The sequence below is a fragment of the Schistocerca piceifrons genome, chromosome 1 (assembly GCF_021461385.2).
Source record: "Schistocerca piceifrons isolate TAMUIC-IGC-003096 chromosome 1, iqSchPice1.1, whole genome shotgun sequence".
In the NCBI taxonomy this organism is placed as follows: Eukaryota; Metazoa; Arthropoda; class Insecta; order Orthoptera; family Acrididae; genus Schistocerca; species Schistocerca piceifrons.
In genome coordinates this window covers 456666060-456688630 of record NC_060138.1, presented here as the reverse complement: position 1 = coordinate 456688630, position 22571 = coordinate 456666060, and the positions used below count along the sequence as shown (strand labels likewise).

At 51.4% G+C, this 22571-nt stretch overlaps 17 non-coding genes across 17 annotated transcripts; all 17 read left to right on the top strand.

Annotated features, from left to right (window-relative positions):
* Nucleotides 1–330: 330 nt before the first annotated feature.
* On the top strand, nt 331–402 carry Trnae-cuc. Its single transcript has one exon. It is a non-coding gene; the product is annotated as a tRNA-Glu (tRNA).
* A 386-nt stretch (nt 403–788) lies between these two features.
* Trnah-gug lies at nt 789–860 on the top strand. The gene has a single exon. It is a non-coding gene; the product is annotated as a tRNA-His (tRNA).
* A 748-nt stretch (nt 861–1608) lies between these two features.
* On the top strand, nt 1609–1690 carry Trnal-uag. Its single transcript has one exon. It is a non-coding gene; the product is annotated as a tRNA-Leu (tRNA).
* A 445-nt stretch (nt 1691–2135) lies between these two features.
* Nucleotides 2136–2207, top strand: Trnae-cuc. Its single transcript has one exon. It is a non-coding gene; the product is annotated as a tRNA-Glu (tRNA).
* A 386-nt stretch (nt 2208–2593) lies between these two features.
* Nucleotides 2594–2665, top strand: Trnah-gug. Its single transcript has one exon. It is a non-coding gene; the product is annotated as a tRNA-His (tRNA).
* A 747-nt stretch (nt 2666–3412) lies between these two features.
* On the top strand, nt 3413–3494 carry Trnal-uag. The gene has a single exon. It is a non-coding gene; the product is annotated as a tRNA-Leu (tRNA).
* A 445-nt stretch (nt 3495–3939) lies between these two features.
* On the top strand, nt 3940–4011 carry Trnae-cuc. The gene has a single exon. It is a non-coding gene; the product is annotated as a tRNA-Glu (tRNA).
* A 386-nt stretch (nt 4012–4397) lies between these two features.
* Trnah-gug lies at nt 4398–4469 on the top strand. Its single transcript has one exon. It is a non-coding gene; the product is annotated as a tRNA-His (tRNA).
* A 748-nt stretch (nt 4470–5217) lies between these two features.
* Trnal-uag lies at nt 5218–5299 on the top strand. The gene has a single exon. It is a non-coding gene; the product is annotated as a tRNA-Leu (tRNA).
* A 445-nt stretch (nt 5300–5744) lies between these two features.
* Nucleotides 5745–5816, top strand: Trnae-cuc. The gene has a single exon. It is a non-coding gene; the product is annotated as a tRNA-Glu (tRNA).
* Nucleotides 5817–6202: 386 nt separating this feature from the next.
* On the top strand, nt 6203–6274 carry Trnah-gug. Its single transcript has one exon. It is a non-coding gene; the product is annotated as a tRNA-His (tRNA).
* A 747-nt stretch (nt 6275–7021) lies between these two features.
* Trnal-uag lies at nt 7022–7103 on the top strand. The gene has a single exon. It is a non-coding gene; the product is annotated as a tRNA-Leu (tRNA).
* A 445-nt stretch (nt 7104–7548) lies between these two features.
* Nucleotides 7549–7620, top strand: Trnae-cuc. Its single transcript has one exon. It is a non-coding gene; the product is annotated as a tRNA-Glu (tRNA).
* Nucleotides 7621–8006: 386 nt separating this feature from the next.
* Trnah-gug lies at nt 8007–8078 on the top strand. The gene has a single exon. It is a non-coding gene; the product is annotated as a tRNA-His (tRNA).
* Nucleotides 8079–8825: 747 nt separating this feature from the next.
* Nucleotides 8826–8907, top strand: Trnal-uag. The gene has a single exon. It is a non-coding gene; the product is annotated as a tRNA-Leu (tRNA).
* A 445-nt stretch (nt 8908–9352) lies between these two features.
* Trnae-cuc lies at nt 9353–9424 on the top strand. The gene has a single exon. It is a non-coding gene; the product is annotated as a tRNA-Glu (tRNA).
* Nucleotides 9425–9810: 386 nt separating this feature from the next.
* Nucleotides 9811–9882, top strand: Trnah-gug. The gene has a single exon. It is a non-coding gene; the product is annotated as a tRNA-His (tRNA).
* Nucleotides 9883–22571: the final 12689 nt, after the last annotated feature.

Here is a 22571-nt window from a genome sequence, read left to right as displayed (position 1 = left end):
AGGCACCATTCTCTTCGGAGGCATGGGTTCCAATCCCACAGCTGCCGAACGTGTAATGTTTCCTGTGTCGAAGGCAGATGCACTCATTGCCCGCAAAGGAAACAGCACAACAAGGCGTGAGCGTCTGCTTGGTGAATTGTCGTAGAACAGTGCGTGGTGCAACGACAGGATTTGTAGGCACCTTTTGCTCTCATCATTGCTGGCGTTCGTCTCCACGAAATGCGTCCGGAGCACGCCGTTCTATAACGCGAGAGAGTGGATTTTTTACAGTTGTCGTCAGTTAACCGTGGGCGGCTGCTGCGTTCGCTGGAAAGAGCACTGCCGTCGTTGTCCGGTGTGGTCTAGTGGCTAGGATACCTGGCTCTCACCCAGGAGGCCCGGGTTCGATTCCCGGTACCGGAATTGCGCGTTTTTGTTGCTCCTCCTATGCGACTTGTCTCGACTTTGCTCGACTGACGCTACGCTGACGCGTGCAGAAAGCTACGTTAAGTATGACTCGCGGCAACACCTGACGGCGAGAGAGATGCGGCGTCTATCCACTTGTTATCGAGCCACATACCGGTACCTGTAGTCAAGAGGCTTGGAGGACTGCAAGACATTGCCACGGAGGTGAATGCAGCTAACCACTGTAGTTAGAGTCCTGACAGCGCAGGCACGTTCATTTGCTCGTATACATGTGATGGAGACCGTGTCTGACACTGCTGTGGCGTACACCTTGGCCTAGGCTTTGCTGGGTATCGCCACTTGCATTGCAGCCAGCTGCCTTCGCGGGCGCCTCCGTGGCCATGGCCGTGATCGTCTAGTGGTTAGGACATTGCGTTGTGGCCGCAATAACCCAGGTTCGAATCCTGGTCACGGCAATTTTGAAAGTTTTGCCTTGCTGCCGTTGCAATGGCGAGTACTCGAAATGACAGTACTCTCTTGATTTTTTTCACTCGTGTTCCGCAGGCCGCAGTTAGCACTACCACTTCATCCCCAACACGTAATGTCGCCTCCCAGAGCGCAGACGTCCGCTGCTCTCTATAGTCGAAAAGGGCAGTCGTTTGAAGTGCGATGGATGAGCAGCCAGTCCCAGCATAACAGGAAGCTGTGGCGTGCACTGTTTCTACAAATGCTAGGAACACTGGCGCACCAAGCAGCGCATGTAGCGTGGCCGAGCGCTTTAAGGCGCTGGTTTAAGGCACCAGTCTCTCTGTAGGCGCGGTTTCGAATCCCGTAGCTGCCGGGGGTTTTGATGTGATCGCGTTAACCTGCCGCTTTTCCTTCAAGTGTAACCTCCTTGAGCTCACATATGTTTGATACATGGAGCATTCTAGCTCCGCCTGACAGTTACAGCTACGATACTTTAGTGGTTAAGGAAAGCGCAGGTTCGAAACCTGGTCACGGCACGAAAACGTCTCTTGACGCTGTCTCCTTAACTGCGACAGCTACAGACAAGTGGCGTCGCTACCGTACGGCGGGCACGGCTTTTTCTTGCTGTGGATGGCCTAAAGAGACGCTTCCAGTGGGAGAGCAGTGGAAATACATGGCACGGCGATTGCCAAGATACTTCCATTTCGAAGTGATCTTTGTAGTACAAACGAAACGTTTTGCCGCTGCTGATCCAACGGTAACGTGGCCGAGCGGTCTAAGGCGCTGGTTTTAGGCACCAGTCTCTCCGGAGGCGTGGGTTCGAATCCCACCGTTGCCACTTTTTACGTCTCATTTTTGTGCCGTTGCGGTGTGTCCTCGTGGGGTAGGACGCAGCTCTTGTGACGCGCGTGTTGTGTAGGTAGCGTGGCCGAGCGGTCTAAGGCGCTGGTTTCAGGCACCATTCTCTTCGGAGGCGTGGGTTCCAATCCCACAGCTGCCGAACGTGTAATGTTTCCTGTGTCGAAGGCAGATGCACTCATTGCCCGCAAAGGAAACAGCACAACAAGGCGTGAGCGTCTGCTTGGTGAATTGTCGTAGAACAGTGCGTGGTGCAACGACAGGATTTGTAGGCACCTTTTGCTCTCATCATTGCTGACGTTCGTCTCCACGAAATGCGTCCGGAGCACGCCGTTCTATAACGCGAGAGAGTGGATTTTTTACAGTTGTCGTCAGTTAACCGTGGGCGGCTGCTGCGTTCGCTGGAAAGAGCACTGCCGTCGTTGTCCGGTGTGGTCTAGTGGCTAGGATACCTGGCTCTCACCCAGGAGGCCCGGGTTCGATTCCCGGTACCGGAATTGCGCGTTTTTGTTGCTCCTCCTATGCGACTTGTCTCGACTTTGCTCGACTGACGCTACGCTGACGCGTGCAGAAAGCTACGTTAAGTATGACTCGCGGCAACACCTGACGGCGAGAGAGATGCGGCGTCTATCCACTTGTTATCGAGCCACATACCGGTACCTGTAGTCAAGAGGCTTGGAGGACTGCAAGACATTGCCACGGAGGTGAATGCAGCTAACCACTGTAGTTAGAGTCCTGACAGCGCAGGCACGTTCATTTGCTCGTATACATGTGATGGAGACCGTGTCTGACACTGCTGTGGCGTACACCTTGGCCTAGGCTTTGCTGGGTATCGCCACTTGCATTGCAGCCAGCTGCCTTCGCGGGCGCCTCCGTGGCCATGGCCGTGATCGTCTAGTGGTTAGGACATTGCGTTGTGGCCGCAATAACCCAGGTTCGAATCCTGGTCACGGCAATTTTGAAAGTTTTGCCTTGCTGCCGTTGCAATGGCGAGTACTCGAAATGACAGTACTCTCTTGATTTTTTCACTCGTGTTCCGCAGGCCGCAGTTAGCACTACCACTTCATCCCCAACACGTAATGTCGCCTCCCAGAGCGCAGACGTCCGCTGCTCTCTATAGTCGAAAAGGGCAGTCGTTTGAAGTGCGATGGATGAGCAGCCAGTCCCAGCAGAACAGGAAGCTGTGGCGTGCACTGTTTCTACAAATGCTAGGAACACTGGCGCACCAAGCAGCGCATGTAGCGTGGCCGAGCGCTTTAAGGCGTTGGTTTAAGGCACCAGTCTCTCTGTAGGCGCGGTTTCGAATCCCGTAGCTGCCGGGGGTTTTGATGTGATCGCGTTAACCTGCCGCTTTTCCTTCAAGTGTAACCTCCTTGAGCTCACATATGTTTGATACATGGAGCATTCTAGCTCCGCCTGACAGTTACAGCTACGATACTTTAGTGGTTAAGGAAAGCGCAGGTTCGAAACCTGGTCACGGCACGAAAACGTCTCTTGACGCTGTCTCCTTAACTGCGACAGCTACAGACAAGTGGCGTCGCTACCGTACGGCGGGCACGGCTTTTTCTTGCTGTGGATGGCCTAAAGAGACGCTTCCAGTGGGAGAGCAGTGGAAATACATGGCACGGCGATTGCCAAGATACTTCCATTTCGAAGTGATCTTTGTAGTACAAACGAAACGTTTTGCCGCTGCTGATCCAACGGTAACGTGGCCGAGCGGTCTAAGGCGCTGGTTTTAGGCACCAGTCTCTCCGGAGGCGTGGGTTCGAATCCCACCGTTGCCACTTTTTACGTCTCATTTTTGTGCCGTTGCGGTGTGTCCTCGTGGGGTAGGACGCAGCTCTTGTGACGCGCGTGTTGTGTAGGTAGCGTGGCCGAGCGGTCTAAGGCGCTGGTTTCAGGCACCATTCTCTTCGGAGGCGTGGGTTCCAATCCCACAGCTGCCGAACGTGTAATGTTTCCTGTGTCGAAGGCAGATGCACTCATTGCCCGCAAAGGAAACAGCACAACAAGGCGTGAGCGTCTGCTTGGTGAATTGTCGTAGAACAGTGCGTGGTGCAACGACAGGATTTGTAGGCACCTTTTGCTCTCATCATTGCTGACGTTCGTCTCCACGAAATGCGTCCGGAGCACGCCGTTCTATAACGCGAGAGAGTGGATTTTTTACAGTTGTCGTCAGTTAACCGTGGGCGGCTGCTGCGTTCGCTGGAAAGAGCACTGCCGTCGTTGTCCGGTGTGGTCTAGTGGCTAGGATACCTGGCTCTCACCCAGGAGGCCCGGGTTCGATTCCCGGTACCGGAATTGCGCGTTTTTGTTGCTCCTCCTATGCGACTTGTCTCGACTTTGCTCGACTGACGCTACGCTGACGCGTGCAGAAAGCTACGTTAAGTATGACTCGCGGCAACACCTGACGGCGAGAGAGATGCGGCGTCTATCCACTTGTTATCGAGCCACATACCGGTACCTGTAGTCAAGAGGCTTGGAGGACTGCAAGACATTGCCACGGAGGTGAATGCAGCTAACCACTGTAGTTAGAGTCCTGACAGCGCAGGCACGTTCATTTGCTCGTATACATGTGATGGAGACCGTGTCTGACACTGCTGTGGCGTACACCTTGGCCTAGGCTTTGCTGGGTATCGCCACTTGCATTGCAGCCAGCTGCCTTCGCGGGCGCCTCCGTGGCCATGGCCGTGATCGTCTAGTGGTTAGGACATTGCGTTGTGGCCGCAATAACCCAGGTTCGAATCCTGGTCACGGCAATTTTGAAAGTTTTGCCTTGCTGCCGTTGCAATGGCGAGTACTCGAAATGACAGTACTCTCTTGATTTTTTTCACTCGTGTTCCGCAGGCCGCAGTTAGCACTACCACTTCATCCCCAACACGTAATGTCGCCTCCCAGAGCGCAGACGTCCGCTGCTCTCTATAGTCGAAAAGGGCAGTCGTTTGAAGTGCGATGGATGAGCAGCCAGTCCCAGCATAACAGGAAGCTGTGGCGTGCACTGTTTCTACAAATGCTAGGAACACTGGCGCACCAAGCAGCGCATGTAGCGTGGCCGAGCGCTTTAAGGCGCTGGTTTAAGGCACCAGTCTCTCTGTAGGCGCGGTTTCGAATCCCGTAGCTGCCGGGGGTTTTGATGTGATCGCGTTAACCTGCCGCTTTTCCTTCAAGTGTAACCTCCTTGAGCTCACATATGTTTGATACATGGAGCATTCTAGCTCCGCCTGACAGTTACAGCTACGATACTTTAGTGGTTAAGGAAAGCGCAGGTTCGAAACCTGGTCACGGCACGAAAACGTCTCTTGACGCTGTCTCCTTAACTGCGACAGCTACAGACAAGTGGCGTCGCTACCGTACGGCGGGCACGGCTTTTTCTTGCTGTGGATGGCCTAAAGAGACGCTTCCAGTGGGAGAGCAGTGGAAATACATGGCACGGCGATTGCCAAGATACTTCCATTTCGAAGTGATCTTTGTAGTACAAACGAAACGTTTTGCCGCTGCTGATCCAACGGTAACGTGGCCGAGCGGTCTAAGGCGCTGGTTTTAGGCACCAGTCTCTCCGGAGGCGTGGGTTCGAATCCCACCGTTGCCACTTTTTACGTCTCATTTTTGTGCCGTTGCGGTGTGTCCTCGTGGGGTAGGACGCAGCTCTTGTGACGCGCGTGTTGTGTAGGTAGCGTGGCCGAGCGGTCTAAGGCGCTGGTTTCAGGCACCATTCTCTTCGGAGGCGTGGGTTCCAATCCCACAGCTGCCGAACGTGTAATGTTTCCTGTGTCGAAGGCAGATGCACTCATTGCCCGCAAAGGAAACAGCACAACAAGGCGTGAGCGTCTGCTTGGTGAATTGTCGTAGAACAGTGCGTGGTGCAACGACAGGATTTGTAGGCACCTTTTGCTCTCATCATTGCTGACGTTCGTCTCCACGAAATGCGTCCGGAGCACGCCGTTCTATAACGCGAGAGAGTGGATTTTTTACAGTTGTCGTCAGTTAACCGTGGGCGGCTGCTGCGTTCGCTGGAAAGAGCACTGCCGTCGTTGTCCGGTGTGGTCTAGTGGCTAGGATACCTGGCTCTCACCCAGGAGGCCCGGGTTCGATTCCCGGTACCGGAATTGCGCGTTTTTGTTGCTCCTCCTATGCGACTTGTCTCGACTTTGCTCGACTGACGCTACGCTGACGCGTGCAGAAAGCTACGTTAAGTATGACTCGCGGCAACACCTGACGGCGAGAGAGATGCGGCGTCTATCCACTTGTTATCGAGCCACATACCGGTACCTGTAGTCAAGAGGCTTGGAGGACTGCAAGACATTGCCACGGAGGTGAATGCAGCTAACCACTGTAGTTAGAGTCCTGACAGCGCAGGCACGTTCATTTGCTCGTATACATGTGATGGAGACCGTGTCTGACACTGCTGTGGCGTACACCTTGGCCTAGGCTTTGCTGGGTATCGCCACTTGCATTGCAGCCAGCTGCCTTCGCGGGCGCCTCCGTGGCCATGGCCGTGATCGTCTAGTGGTTAGGACATTGCGTTGTGGCCGCAATAACCCAGGTTCGAATCCTGGTCACGGCAATTTTGAAAGTTTTGCCTTGCTGCCGTTGCAATGGCGAGTACTCGAAATGACAGTACTCTCTTGATTTTTTCACTCGTGTTCCGCAGGCCGCAGTTAGCACTACCACTTCATCCCCAACACGTAATGTCGCCTCCCAGAGCGCAGACGTCCGCTGCTCTCTATAGTCGAAAAGGGCAGTCGTTTGAAGTGCGATGGATGAGCAGCCAGTCCCAGCAGAACAGGAAGCTGTGGCGTGCACTGTTTCTACAAATGCTAGGAACACTGGCGCACCAAGCAGCGCATGTAGCGTGGCCGAGCGCTTTAAGGCGTTGGTTTAAGGCACCAGTCTCTCTGTAGGCGCGGTTTCGAATCCCGTAGCTGCCGGGGGTTTTGATGTGATCGCGTTAACCTGCCGCTTTTCCTTCAAGTGTAACCTCCTTGAGCTCACATATGTTTGATACATGGAGCATTCTAGCTCCGCCTGACAGTTACAGCTACGATACTTTAGTGGTTAAGGAAAGCGCAGGTTCGAAACCTGGTCACGGCACGAAAACGTCTCTTGACGCTGTCTCCTTAACTGCGACAGCTACAGACAAGTGGCGTCGCTACCGTACGGCGGGCACGGCTTTTTCTTGCTGTGGATGGCCTAAAGAGACGCTTCCAGTGGGAGAGCAGTGGAAATACATGGCACGGCGATTGCCAAGATACTTCCATTTCGAAGTGATCTTTGTAGTACAAACGAAACGTTTTGCCGCTGCTGATCCAACGGTAACGTGGCCGAGCGGTCTAAGGCGCTGGTTTTAGGCACCAGTCTCTCCGGAGGCGTGGGTTCGAATCCCACCGTTGCCACTTTTTACGTCTCATTTTTGTGCCGTTGCGGTGTGTCCTCGTGGGGTAGGACGCAGCTCTTGTGACGCGCGTGTTGTGTAGGTAGCGTGGCCGAGCGGTCTAAGGCGCTGGTTTCAGGCACCATTCTCTTCGGAGGCGTGGGTTCCAATCCCACAGCTGCCGAACGTGTAATGTTTCCTGTGTCGAAGGCAGATGCACTCATTGCCCGCAAAGGAAACAGCACAACAAGGCGTGAGCGTCTGCTTGGTGAATTGTCGTAGAACAGTGCGTGGTGCAACGACAGGATTTGTAGGCACCTTTTGCTCTCATCATTGCTGACGTTCGTCTCCACGAAATGCGTCCGGAGCACGCCGTTCTATAACGCGAGAGAGTGGATTTGTTACAGTTGTCGTCAGTTAACCGTGGGCGGCTGCTGCGTTCGCTGGAAAGAGCACTGCCGTCGTTGTCCGGTGTGGTCTAGTGGCTAGGATACCTGGCTCTCACCCAGGAGGCCCGGGTTCGATTCCCGGTACCGGAATTGCGCGTTTTTGTTGCTCCTCCTATGCGACTTGTCTCGACTTTGCTCGACTGACGCTACGCTGACGCGTGCAGAAAGCTACGTTAAGTATGACTCGCGGCAACACCTGACGGCGAGAGAGATGCGGCGTCTATCCACTTGTTATCGAGCCACATACCGGTACCTGTAGTCAAGAGGCTTGGAGGACTGCAAGACATTGCCACGGAGGTGAATGCAGCTAACCACTGTAGTTAGAGTCCTGACAGCGCAGGCACGTTCATTTGCTCGTATACATGTGATGGAGACCGTGTCTGACACTGCTGTGGCGTACACCTTGGCCTAGGCTTTGCTGGGTATCGCCACTTGCATTGCAGCCAGCTGCCTTCGCGGGCGCCTCCGTGGCCATGGCCGTGATCGTCTAGTGGTTAGGACATTGCGTTGTGGCCGCAATAACCCAGGTTCGAATCCTGGTCACGGCAATTTTGAAAGTTTTGCCTTGCTGCCGTTGCAATGGCGAGTACTCGAAATGACAGTACTCTCTTGATTTTTTCACTCGTGTTCCGCAGGCCGCAGTTAGCACTACCACTTCATCCCCAACACGTAATGTCGCCTCCCAGAGCGCAGACGTCCGCTGCTCTCTATAGTCGAAAAGGGCAGTCGTTTGAAGTGCGATGGATGAGCAGCCAGTCCCAGCAGAACAGGAAGCTGTGGCGTGCACTGTTTCTACAAATGCTAGGAACACTGGCGCACCAAGCAGCGCATGTAGCGTGGCCGAGCGCTTTAAGGCGCTGGTTTAAGGCACCAGTCTCTCTGTAGGCGCGGTTTCGAATCCCGTAGCTGCCGGGGGTTTTGATGTGATCGCGTTAACCTGCCGCTTTTCCTTCAAGTGTAACCTCCTTGAGCTCACATATGTTTGATACATGGAGCATTCTAGCTCCGCCTGACAGTTACAGCTACGATACTTTAGTGGTTAAGGAAAGCGCAGGTTCGAAACCTGGTCACGGCACGAAAACGTCTCTTGACGCTGTCTCCTTAACTGCGACAGCTACAGACAAGTGGCGTCGCTACCGTACGGCGGGCACGGCTTTTTCTTGCTGTGGATGGCCTAAAGAGACGCTTCCAGTGGGAGAGCAGTGGAAATACATGGCACGGCGATTGCCAAGATACTTCCATTTCGAAGTGATCTTTGTAGTACAAACGAAACGTTTTGCCGCTGCTGATCCAACGGTAACGTGGCCGAGCGGTCTAAGGCGCTGGTTTTAGGCACCAGTCTCTCCGGAGGCGTGGGTTCGAATCCCACCGTTGCCACTTTTTACGTCTCATTTTTGTGCCGTTGCGGTGTGTCCTCGTGGGGTAGGACGCAGCTCTTGTGACGCGCGTGTTGTGTAGGTAGCGTGGCCGAGCGGTCTAAGGCGCTGGTTTCAGGCACCATTCTCTTCGGAGGCGTGGGTTCCAATCCCACAGCTGCCGAACGTGTAATGTTTCCTGTGTCGAAGGCAGATGCACTCATTGCCCGCAAAGGAAACAGCACAACAAGGCGTGAGCGTCTGCTTGGTGAAATGTCGTAGAACAGTGCGTGGTGCAACGACAGGATTTGTAGGCACCTTTTGCTCTCATCATTGCTGGCGTTCGTCTCCACGAAATGCGTCCGGAGCACGCCGTTCTATAACGCGAGAGAGTGGATTTTTTACAGTTGTCGTCAGTTAACCGTGGGTGGCTGCTGCGTTCGCTGGAAAGAGCACTGCCGTCGTTGTCCGGTGTGGTCTAGTGGCTAGGATACCTGGCTCTCACCCAGGAGGCCCGGGTTCGATTCCCGGTACCGGAATTGCGCGTTTTTGTTGCTACTCCTATGCGACTTGTCTCGACTTTGCTCGACTGACGCTACGCTGACGCGTGCAGAAAGCTACGTTAAGTATGACTCGCGGCAACACCTGACGGCGAGAGAGATGCGGCGTCTATCCACTTGTTATCGAGCCACATACCGGTACCTGTAGTCAAGAGGCTTGGAGGACTGCAAGACATTGCCACGGAGGTGAATGCAGCTAACCACTGTAGTTAGAGTCCTGACAGCGCAGGCACGTTCATTTGCTCGTATACATGTGATGGAGACCGTGTCTGACACTGCTGTGGCGTACACCTTGGCCTAGGCTTTGCTGGGTATCGCCACTTGCATTGCAGCCAGCTGCCTTCGCGGGCGCCTCCGTGGCCATGGCCGTGATCGTCTAGTGGTTAGGACATTGCGTTGTGGCCGCAATAACCCAGGTTCGAATCCTGGTCACGGCAATTTTGAAAGTTTTGCCTTGCTGCCGTTGCAATGGCGAGTACTCGAAATGACAGTACTCTCTTGATTTTTTCACTCGTGTTCCGCAGGCCGCAGTTAGCACTACCACTTCATCCCCAACACGTAATGTCGCCTCCCAGAGCGCAGACGTCCGCTGCTCTCTATAGTCGAAAAGGGCAGTCGTTTGAAGTGCGATGGATGAGCAGCCAGTCCCAGCAGAACAGGAAGCTGTGGCGTGCACTGTTTCTACAAATGCTAGGAACACTGGCGCACCAAGCAGCGCATGTAGCGTGGCCGAGCGCTTTAAGGCGCTGGTTTAAGGCACCAGTCTCTCTGTAGGCGCGGTTTCGAATCCCGTAGCTGCCGGGGGTTTTGATGTGATCGCGTTAACCTGCCGCTTTTCCTTCAAGTGTAACCTCCTTGAGCTCACATATGTTTGATACATGGAGCATTCTAGCTCCGCCTGACAGTTACAGCTACGATACTTTAGTGGTTAAGGAAAGCGCAGGTTCGAAACCTGGTCACGGCACGAAAACGTCTCTTGACGCTGTCTCCTTAACTGCGACAGCTACAGACAAGTGGCGTCGCTACCGTACGGCGGGCACGGCTTTTTCTTGCTGTGGATGGCCTAAAGAGACGCTTCCAGTGGGAGAGCAGTGGAAATACATGGCACGGCGATTGCCAAGATACTTCCATTTCGAAGTGATCTTTGTAGTACAAACGAAACGTTTTGCCGCTGCTGATCCAACGGTAACGTGGCCGAGCGGTCTAAGGCGCTGGTTTTAGGCACCAGTCTCTTCGGAGTCGTGGGCCCGAACACATCGCGCGCTCGCTCCGGCGTGTCGGGCGGTGTTTACGTGTGCTTCGCGGTCGGCGGCGGTTCATCGCGGTGACTGTTTCTTCGCTGCACTAGTCAGCTGAACTGTAAGTTAACATGGATTCCGAAGACCGAGAAAATAATATCCAATGCGAGTTTGATAGAAACGTAACCCGACCGTCTGCTTTTGAAATTCATTCGTGGATGAAAAATGACTTGAAAATTCCTGAAAGTGATGTGTTAGGCTTGCAATTAGACGCGTTCCTGAACTCTTTGTTTGTAAAATTGAAATGTCCGGAATTGTGCGATGCCCTTGTCAGTGAAAACGGTGGCGTACGTAAATTCAAACACTCTGATGGGACAATTAGCAATGTGACTCTGTCGAATGCTGGATTTGGTATTCGAAATGTTCGGGTATTCAATCTGCCGTTTGAGACTAGGAATGAGACAATAGCTCGTAGCCTTATGCCTTATGGCACAGTTTTGTCGATTACGAAGGAAAAGTGGTCGTCCGCTTACATATATCAGGTTGAGAACGGTATCCGTAGTGTCAAGATGATTGTGAGGAAGCACGTTCCCTCGTTTTTGGTTATGGCCGGCCACCGAGCTTTTATTTCGTATAGTGGTCAGCCGCAAACGTGTTCCTATTGCAATGCCACCGACCATTTTCGGCAAAATTGTCCTCGGCGTAGGCGCCCTGTGCAGCTACCGCCCCGTGGGCAAGATGACGACGCGTCGTACGCGGCCGTGTTGTTAGGTGTTCCCCGTTCACCGGCACGTTCCGCAGAAACGGCAACGCCTTTAGTTGATGCGGTCGCGATGGATGTCGATGCCACTGCAACCGGACTTGATTCTGTTCAAAACATGTCCGTTTCTTCTCAGTCAGTTCCCGTAGCTACTGTATTGCTTCCGCCTCCGGCTGGGCCAGTAGTTCCGGAGCGGACCGGATCAGAACCCGTTCAGGTGGTTACCCCCCCTGTTGCTGTTGTGGATTCGTCACCTTCTACTTCCGTGCTTCAGGGTGTTCCGGACGCGGCTCCTGCCTCACAGGAACCAAAGCCAAGGCGTGAAAGTGTTTCGGAGAGGCGTGGCAATACTGACCGCTTCCGCAGTGCCAGTAGTTCGCGGATTTTAGACACACGGTCTTTTTCTCGCGGAGAACGCAGCCCGTCTCCGGAATGGAAGCAGGTTCCCCGTCCGAAGTCAAAACAAAAACAAAAATCTGTGCAAAAGCCGGCGCACAAGCCCTTGCCCCGCCCCGTAGTCGAATCACGGCCGTCGGTTGCGACGGGGCGTCGTCCACAGCGTCCTGTGGCGAGCAGTCAGCCGGCGCCTACGACAAGTGTGTCGGCAGACAGGCGGGAACAGGTTGTCCAGCAGTTAAAGGAAATGTTGCACCACTCTGATGTAAATCTAGCAATGGACACTACGACGTCTCAGGCAACGAACCCGGCACAACTTTCGGTTAAGCGTAAGGCGGAAGACACCCCCCAGCGTCGCACGCGTCCCCCTTCACAGGATTCCGCGTCCGCACCTCCCACACAAGAACCGCCTACTTCAGCTGCACCGTTTGAACGTTGTGACTGGGCGGACGATATGGAGGAGGAGGGTGGGTCCACTCCTGTCGTCTAATTTGTTTTCTTTGTTTTTCCCTGTTGTTTATGGTAGCAAGCCCTCCATCAGTTGTGGCTACTATTAATCTTAATAAGTTGGAGTCGCCTGTGAAGTTTGCAAGTTTTGTGGGTTTTATAAATTACATTGCTGCTGATGTAGTGTTTTTGCAGGAGGTTGTGATAGATATACTTCACTCCATTCCGGGCTATCAAGTGCTCTTGAACTTTGATATCGAGTGTAATTGTGGTACTGCCATTTTAATTCGTGTTGGTCATGATTATAGTAATGTCGCTACAATTCCTAACGGTCGTGGTGTAGCCTGCACGATCAACAACGTACGATATATTAACGTGTACGCCCCTTCTGGTGCCGACGGGCAGCCACGTCGCCGTGTGTTTTATAGCAGTGACATTTGTCACCTTTTACAGGGCCCCCACCTGCCCGTAGTCATGGGCGGCGATTTTAATTGCGTGCTGGACGATAGAGATCAGGAGCCACGGCCTTATAAATGCCTAGAATTACAGACGCTCGTTACTGAGATGAATTTAATTGACTCGTGGTGTTATTTACACCCGCGGGACGTGGGCTTTACTTTCTTTTATCCCACGGGAAGGAGTCGGCTCGATAGGATTTATGTTTCTCGTGATAAACAGCACTGTCTTACGGACTCCTCTGTTCACCCCGTGATTTTTTCCGATCATTGTGCGTATGTCTGCCGCTTTCATTCTCTATTGGCGGGTAAACCCCGCGCCAGTCGATTATGGAAGTTTAATGTGCGACATCTCTCACACCCACATTTTGCGCCGGTTATCGTGCGTGTGTGGCAGAGGGTGCTAAAATATCGCGGTCTATATGCCTCCACTTTGTCTTGGTGGGTCGAATTTGTTAAGCCGGCATTACGCAAGGCCATCCTGGAGTTCGGTCAGGATGTTGCTCACTGGGAGCGTTCTACATTGCACTTTTACGAGAGCTGTTTAAATGATGCCATCCACCTGCACACAACTAATCCCGCTCTTCGGATGGCGACAATTCGGCGTATCAAACTCCGTCTTCTGGATTTGAAAAGGGAATCGTTACGCGGATCTGTCGTACGGAGCCGAGCCCCCGGGGCGCTTGCTGATGAAGCGCCTTCCGTGTTTCATCAGCTGCGCGAACGCCGGCGCGCGAAGCGACGTTACGTCACAGAGCTGGAATCAGCTGACGGTGCGCGGCTTAATAGCCAGGCGGCAATTCTTGCCGAGGCCCACCGTCACTTCATCGAACTTTTCAGTGAGAAATACACTGATACTGCCGCGATTTCAGAGCTTCTCCACGACGTTCCGTACGTCTTATCCGTAGCGGATCGCCGTCGCCTCACAGAAAACTTTACTGTGGACGAAGTGAGTGATGTCCTAAAACTGTGTTCCCAGAATAAATCACCGGGCGCTGATGGGTTGCCACCGGAATTTTATTTGCATTTTTGGCACTTGTTTGGCTCGGCCCTGACTGATGTTTTTAATGAAATTTTAAATGGTGTGGATGTTCCTGCGTCCTTCCTGGAAGGGATTGTGGTCTTGGCTCCTAAGGTTCCAGTCGCCAGGAAACTGTGCAATCTTAGACCCATCACCCTTCTTAATGGTGACTACAAACTCTTCACCAAATGTGTCTCCTCACGCTTGAAGCTGGTCATGAAAAAACTGATTAGTCCCTTTCAATACTGTGCAGTGCCTCAACGCACTCTCTATGGTGCTGTGTCCACATACCGAGATGCCATTGCCTATGCTTCGACGAATAGGATTCCTTTTGGCATTTTATCCATCGATTTTGCAATGGCTTTTGACAGAGTTAGCCACCTATATCTCCGGCGAGTGCTCCAGAAGTTTGGTTTCGGTGTAAAGTATATAACTATGATTTTTAACCTTTTCAAAAATTCCACCTCACGGATTAGTATCAATGGATTTTTGTCGGAACCTGTTCCGCTCTGCTGTTCAGTCAAACAAGGGTGCCCTCTGTCAATGGCGCTTTACGCAATCTCCTTAGATCCTTTGTTGCGTAAGTTGCACAGTGTTTGTAGGGGAATCCGTATTGGGGATGAGAAGCACGTTTGTCGCGCCTATGCTGACGACCTTGGCCTCTTGGTGTCCTCGGCTACCGATTTTGATACAATACGCGCTGTTCTTACACAGTATGAACGTGCATCCGGTGCGAGCATCAATACCCGTAAGACGGTTTTTCTGCCTATTTATGCAGCGACACGTGGCTTCAAACGCCCATGGTTTACAGTGAAGCAGGAACACAAGATTTTGGGTGTTCGCTTTCAAGCCAATCTGTTACAGACTGCGTCCTACAACTGGCGTATTGTCTTAAATGGCATACGTGCTATGGCTAGCCTGTCCGCTACTCGCACCCTTGCATTAACACAGCGGGTGATTTTAATAAATGTTTTCTTGCTCAGCAAAGCCTGGTACCTCGCACAATTATTTCAGGTACCCAAGAATTTGGGCAGAGCCATAACACAGGCAGTCTATTGGCTACTGTGGCGGGGACATATTTTCAAGGTGTCTTACGAAACATGTACTTTACCGCGCGAACAGGGTGGGCTCGGGCTCATTCATTTTGCTATGAAAGCCGCAGCGTTGCACCTTCATCGGACGAGCGTCACTATTGAACAGGATCCGTCGAGCCCCACAGCTGTTCTGTTCGCTATTCATCGTCCACTTTCTGACGTAGCACCTCTAGACCCGACTACAATACCGTTTCAGCTGCGTTATGTTCGAGAATACTACATTCAAAAAAGTTATCTCGCCGCCGACGTACTCGACCCTCGCACACGGACTGTGAAACGTGTCTACCAGGGACTAAGAGGACGGCCAGTCGGTAATAAGATGGAGGCGCGCTACCCGCGATCTGCGTGGAGGACGGTGTGGGCTCATGTTCACGCTCCCTTCCTGTCAGCGGACGTCAGCAGCTTTTGGTACCAAGTGGTTAACCGAATTCTGCCCACCAACGAAAAGCTGCGCCGCATTCACTTATCTCCATCGAGCTTGTGTGAAGACTGTCGCCAAGACGACACCTTAGAACATCGTTTCGTGTGCCTGAGGTCACAGTCGGCTTGGAACATTGCCGTCAGGATGCTCGCATTTATCAACCGGACCAGCGCTGCCGCCTTTTCTGCGGACACGGCATTGATTCCGGACTTCAACCCATATCCGCATACGAAGCGTGCCGCCACTGCGTGGATCGTGGCTCACACTGTGTTCGCCCTCCTGCAATTGCGACTTACGGACGACTATGCCTATCTGGTTTATTTGTCCACGCAACATGACCTCACTAAAACCAGGAAAGACTATGACAAAATCTTTGCCAATTTTCTGCACATTGCACTCGCATTTGCCCACGACAAACTGTTGTAAGCAACACTTCACTGCTGCGACTTTTCTTTACTTCTGTGTTTTGCATTGTCTCCGGGCCCGGATACATAGTTAATGTAAATTGAATACTACAGGAACAGTGAATCATTCAACAAGTACGATGCTTACGCTTGTGCCGGACTGCAACGTGGAAACGACGACGAAAAGTTTAACACAGTTTTATCCTGTGTTCGTGTGTGTTTGTGTTTCGTTGTGGTTTAGTGATTTCTTTATGTTTTATTTATTTTTTTTTTACACCGTCTGGTTCCTCCGTCATCGGCGTACATTCAAGGATGCGCTACGCACCGCGCTGCCACGGAGATTGTTTGGTTTTGAAGAAAAGAGGATTTTTTACTTTCTTTTTCTTACGTCGGAGAGGATTGTGTTTTCCTTCTCGTTTTCCGCCGGACAGTTTTCGGAAAGTTCGGGAGTCTACTCATTCCTTTGACATGTGTGGATACTTTTAAATTTTTGTGACTTTTTTCATTACTTATTTTAATGGCCGCTCCGAAGCATTTTGAACAACAAATCATGGGACGTGTGAAGGGTGTTCCTTCCCTGTGACTGAGAGGACTAACTCAGGCAGTTTTGATTTTTTATACTTTTTTTCAATTTTATTCTTTCCTTTACTGAAAAAAAAAAAAAAAAAAAAAGTTGCCACTTTTTACGTCTCATTTTTGTGCCGTTGCGGTGTGTCCTCGTGGGGTAGGACGCAGCTCTTGTGACGCGCGTGTTGTGTAGGTAGCGTGGCCGAGCGGTCTAAGGCGCTGGTTTCAGGCACCATTCTCTTCGGAGGCGTGGGTTCCAATCCCACAGCTGCCGAACGTGTAATGTTTCCTGTGTCGAAGGCAGATGCACTCATTGCCCGCAAAGGAAACAGCACAACAAGGCGTGAGCGTCTGCTTGGTGAATTGTCGTAGAACAGTGCGTGGTGCAACGACAGGATTTGTAGGCACCTTTTGCTCTCATCATTGCTGGCGTTCGTCTCCACGAAATGCGTCCAGAGCACGCCGTTTCTATAACGCGAGAGAGTGGATTTTTTTACAGTTGTCGTCAGTTAACCGTGGGCGGCTGCTGCGTTCGCTGGAAAGAGCACTGCCGTCGTTGTCCGGTGTGGTCTAGTGGCGAAGTTCCGCTTTAGACGCCGTGCAGTGTGGACGTGCCTAGTCTTCCGCTCCGCCGTAGCGTTACGTATAGTGGACTATCGTTTTTGTTTACGTGTTGTGTTGCAACTTCTGTGAGTGTTTCTCCGTCGTTGTTTCGTACCTTGTGTTACTTTCTGTCCTTATTTCAGTGTTTTTTGTGTAGCGGTTTCGACCGCATATTTTGAAAATGTCGTCCCAGGTTATTCCTCGTCAGGCTACAGTTAGTTTTGCTTTTGACAAGTCAACCCGCCATGTGCAACCTAGTTCTCTTGAGATTCATGATTGGTTGGTAGATACCTTTGGTGTTCATTCGGATCAGGTGCACACTGCTTATTTTGATACCGAACTGTATGTTTTCTTTGTTAAGTTTATGGACCCACTTCAGGTTGATAAAATTCTTTCTAAATATGGTCATCAAGTTCTCTTTCGGCATCGGGATGATTCTGTAAGTACCGTGCTGCTTTCCAATGCTTCCATCACGTATACCAATGTTCGTGTTTACAACCTTCCACCGGAGGTGGATAATGTCTATCTTAAGGAGGGTCTACAGAAGTATGGTGATGTAAAGAGCATTCGCCTTGAACGCTGGTCAAGCCAACATCGCCTGCAATGTTACAGTGGTATTCGTTCAGTCGAAATGCACGTTAAGCAGAATATTCCATCTCACCTGCAGATCGGTGGATATCGTGTCCATGTAACATATAGTGGTCAGGTGGGCACCTGTTTTTTGTGCAATGAAAGTGGTCACGTGCGTACCGACTGTCCGCGGAGAGTTTTTGTTTTAAAAAATTCTCTCGAACAGCGTCGCAAGTTAACGGTCGCTGACCTCGTTGCAGGTGGTTCTGCTCTTGGTGTAGCACAGTCCAGTGGTAGTAGCGCCCCTCCACAGGTTTTGCGCACCCCTGATACAGAATTTCCTCCTTTGCGTGCTAAATCTGATGTTGTTCCGTCTGTCCCTCAGGTGGGTGTGCCACTTTTGAATAATAAGAGGCGTCGCCCACACGATGGAAATAGTACGGATGAGGATCTCCCTGAGATGCCCCAGTCCGAGCGACCGGCATCCTCCGAGCCACTGTGTACTGTAGCTGCTCCCTGCCCTCCTGAGGTAGCGGTTCCGGTGGCGGCTGCTGGCGCCCCTCCGGCCTCCGACGCAGCTTCTCTCGAGTCGGGTCGTCGGTCGGGCCTGTTGGCGCCGTCTTCCGAACCGACTTCGATGTCACAACAAGTGGAGCCGCGACAACTTCCTGCTTCGCTGCCCCATACCTCTGCCAGCGGAGCTGCTCCGCTTCCTTCCAACTCTGCGGCCTCGGACCTTCCTGCTCACGTTTCGCCTCCGTGCAGTCCATGTTTGCCGGAAGCTAGTGCAGGTGTTGACCATTCCGTTTTGTCGGATGTTTCCCCCGCGACCCCGGATCCCGCATGTGGACCGGCGCGGGTGGTGTCGGATACAGAACTTGACCCTCCTACGTCACCGGCGGCTGAAGTTTCCTTGCCCGTCAGCCGACGCAAGTTACGCGTTCAGCCGAACGTTAATGCTGTTCGTAAAAAACCGAAACGTAAGGGATCCGCGGAACGGGGTAGCAGTCCCCCTCCCTCGGATGCCTCTGTCACCCCTGCTATGGACTGTGACGCTGGTGCGTCGGTGTAGGTGATTTGTTTTCTCGCTTTTCTCTCTATGGTTCAAGCATACACCTTTCTTACCTTAAATGTTAACCGTATTGAGTCCGACGTTCGCATTGCCTCTTTGCGGCAGTTTATTTACGACGCCTGTGCGGACGTAGTGTTTTTGCAGGAAGTGTTGTTTTCTGATCTCTCTCTACCTGGATTTCAAACTGTTTTTAATGTCGCGCCGGAATATTCAACAGGAACTGCTCTTTTCTTTCGAGAGGGCATTCCTATTACTGACATTGAATTCCTTGACTCTGGCCGTGGGATTGTTTGTCGTCTTTTTGATCTCCGCCTCGTTGTTTTGTATGCCCCCTCTGGTTCGGGTCACACTGTGGCTCGATCGCGCTTTTATAAAGAAGAGCTTATTTATCTTTTGCGCCAGAGTCCTCGGAGTCTCCTGCTCGGAGGCGATTTTAATTGTGTTTTACGCCCTGCAGACCAGTCCCCCAATTTTAATTATTGCCGTGATTTACATGACTTAGTTCGTACGATGCATCTGCGTGATGTTTGGGAACACAAATATCCAACCCTGGTGAAATATACGTTTTTTACCGCGTCCTCATGCAGTAGACTCGACAGATTCTATTTATCTGATTTTTTATGTGATAAAATTCTTTCTGTCGATGTTATTCCTACTAGTTTTTCTGACCATTGTGCTTTTACTGCAACTGTAAATCTTAGTCGCCAACCTGCAAAACTTTATCGTTCCCAGTGGATGTTAAATGTTTCCCACCTTGCCGACAGTGCTATGGATGATGTTATAAGTGGCGTGTGGGAGCGATGTCTTCGCTCTGTCCCGCGATACCCCTCCTTGCTGGTTTGGTGGACTGCGTTTGCCAAGCCCAAGATTCGTCAGACTTTGATTTTCTACTGTGCTGCTAGGACGCGTGATTTTAAGAACACGTATGAATATTACTACTCTGTCCTGCGTGAACTATATGACGCGGCGGGTACCTCTCCACTGCGGATCCATGATGTTCGTCGTATTAAAGCCAAGCTCTTGAGCCTTAAACGACGACAGATGGATGGTCTGCGAGTTAAGTCGAAACCTCACTCTCTTGTTGAAGGTGAACTGACATCCTTGTACCACCTGCTACGGCATCAGACTCGTCGTCGTCGCTCCTTCATCTCTTCTCTTACGGTGGATGATGGGCGACAGCTTATTGCACAGGAGGAAATGGTTCGTGCTCTTCATCAGTGTTACACTAGTCTATATTCTGCCGATGATTCTGGTGAGTCTCTTTCGGATGATGTCTTTGGGGATCAAACTGCGACGATCGCGCCTGACGCGAACGGCGAATTTCTCCGGGAGTTCCAGGTAGATGATGTTTTCGATTTTATTGCTCGCTCTCCGTCCAGTAAATCGCCGGGTCCAGACGGCCTGCCTAAAGAATTTTATCTCCGTTTTTGGCCTCTTTTGGGTGGCATTTTTACGCAGATTTTAAATGAGATTGTCAGGGGGATGGATGTGCCTGCCGATTTTAAAGTAGGGAAAATTGTTTTAATCCCGAAGTCCTCTGGTCGTTTATCTGCTGCCAATCTTCGTCCGCTCACATTGCTGAATTTTGACTATAAGACAGCTGCTAGAGCGCTCAATAGCCGGTTGTCTTCTCTGCTTCGGGGTGTGATTGGTGCACATCAATGTTGTTTTCATGATAGATCTATTCTGACACCAGTAGCCGAATATCGGGATGTTGTCTCGGTTGCGGCGGTTACAAACGTACATTGTGCCTTTGCCTTCCTTGATTTTTATAAGGCTTTTGATCACGTCAGTCATGTGTTTTTAGATCGTGTTTTAGGTACAATAGGTTTTAACGCTTCATCACGTGGTGTTCTTGGCAATTTGTATAGGGGAATAACAGCTCGGGTGTCAGTCAATGGGCAGCTGACGCCGCCCATTGCTATCCGCCGCGGAGTGCCTCAGGGTAGTCCGCTCTCTATGTCTTTATTCGTATTGTCCCTGGAACCGCTGCTTCGGACTATTGCTCTCAAGCTTCAGGGTATGTCCCTCTCTGGTGGGAAGCTCTCTGTTAAGGCATATGCGGATGATGTCGTTGTTCTCCTCCGTCAACGTGATGATATCCCGTTGTTGAAAGGGGCAGTTGATGCATACTGTCGTGTCTCTGGAGCGCGTCTCAATCAGGGTAAATGTAAGCTCCTTGATATTCGAGGATTTCGCGATGCTGACGTCCCTTGGGCCAATTTTGTCGATCGCCATACGTCCTTGGGGATTATCATTGATCGGTGTCCTCTAAAAATGGCGGCTCTCAATTGGAAATCTGTCACCGAGAAGATACAGGGGGCTCTGATGGTCCATGAGCAGCGCTCTGCTACCATTTTACAAAAAGTCAGAATTTTAGACACCTACGTTCTATGTAAAGCTTATTATGTTGCTCAGCTGTTCCCACTTCCCATGATGGTGGCGAAAAGGTTGCGCCAATTGTCTAGCAGGTTTATATGGAAGGGCCATCTATTCAAGTTACGTTACGAGGTAATGACGAAACCGCGTCTCTCCGGAGGCTTGGGCCTCTCTGACATTACTCGCAAGGCGTCTGCTTTGTACGTCCGCCGAACGACTCTAATTGTTACGCAAGAAGTGACTTCAATTACATCCAGGCTTTTTACTGTTGTGCGTCCGGCGAGCCTTGCTCCACCTGTCGATGTCGGACGCCTAAATTTTAAGTTGAAACACATTCGGGAATTTTACATTGCGGTGAGTTACCTCGGTGACGTCTTCTTGCGGCGACCGGTGCCAACGACCAAGGGCTTGATTGCCCGCTGGGAGGGGCTGGCCGGTCCCAATCCAATAGAACTGGCGTCTCCATCTGTGTCCTGGAGGAACGTCTGGAAGAACGTTAGTCTGCCGATCCACTCTATGGCCGTGGCGTCCACGTGGTATAGGGTAATAAATAATTTGGTTCCCACCAATGTACGACTGCACCGTATTGGTCTTTCTGACACGGACACCTGTACTCGGTGTGGTCTCCTGGATACCCTTGAACATCGATTCACCTGCTGTGGGCACCTTGCTAATTGGCGTTGGCTCAGGAAACAACTTGCTTTTGTCACTAGGTCTGCTGAAGCCGCTTATACTATTGACATCATCGTCCGGCCCGATTCTTCTTTTTTTCCGCGGACGAAGCTCCATACCGTCATGTGGTTGATTGGCCATTTCGTACATTTTGTCAACAGTTGTCATGAAGAGGATGGACACCTAGCGTTTCGGCAGTACATGCTTACTGCTTACTGGCAGCGCTTGCGATTGCCAGGCCTCCGAGATGATTTTGCCAATATGCTTAGCCTGACATTTGAAAGAGAGGGTATTGGCTAAGGTCACCTGTGTGAGCCATTTTCTTTTATACTGTTTCTGGATTTGCCGCCTTTATATATGTTTCTTCTCTAACCCAGGACTGAAGTTTTCGTGTTTTAATCTTTATTTCAGTCAGCAGTCTACATTAAAAAAAAAAAAAAAAAAAAAAAAAAAAAGTGGTAGAGTGTCTGCTTCGCATGCAGAAAGTCCTGGGTTCAAATCCCAGCTCCTCCAATTTTTGTTTCTCCGTGCAGCAGTACATGAAAACTTTTGCCTATCACCATATTCTACAAAATTCAATGTACAAGATTCTTCCCCCAAGCAAGTGGATTTCGTACAGTTCGACCTCATATAAATTAAAAAAAAAAAAAAAAAATGGATAAGGCATCGGTCTCCTAAACCAAAAAAAAAAAAAAGTGGCTAGGATACCTGGCTCTCACCCAGGAGGCCCGGGTTCGATTCCCGGTACCGGAATTGCGCGTTTTTGTTGCTCCTCCTATGCGACTTGTCTCGACTTTGCTCGACTGACGCTACGCTGACGCGTGCAGAAAGCTACGTTAAGTATGACTCGCGGCAACACCTGACGGCGAGAGAGATGCGGCGTCTATCCACTTGTTATCGAGCCACATACCGGTACCTGTAGTCAAGAGGCTTGGAGGACTGCAAGACATTGCCACGGAGGTGAATGCAGCTAACCACTGTAGTTAGAGTCCTGACAGCGCAGGCACGTTCATTTGCTCGTATACAT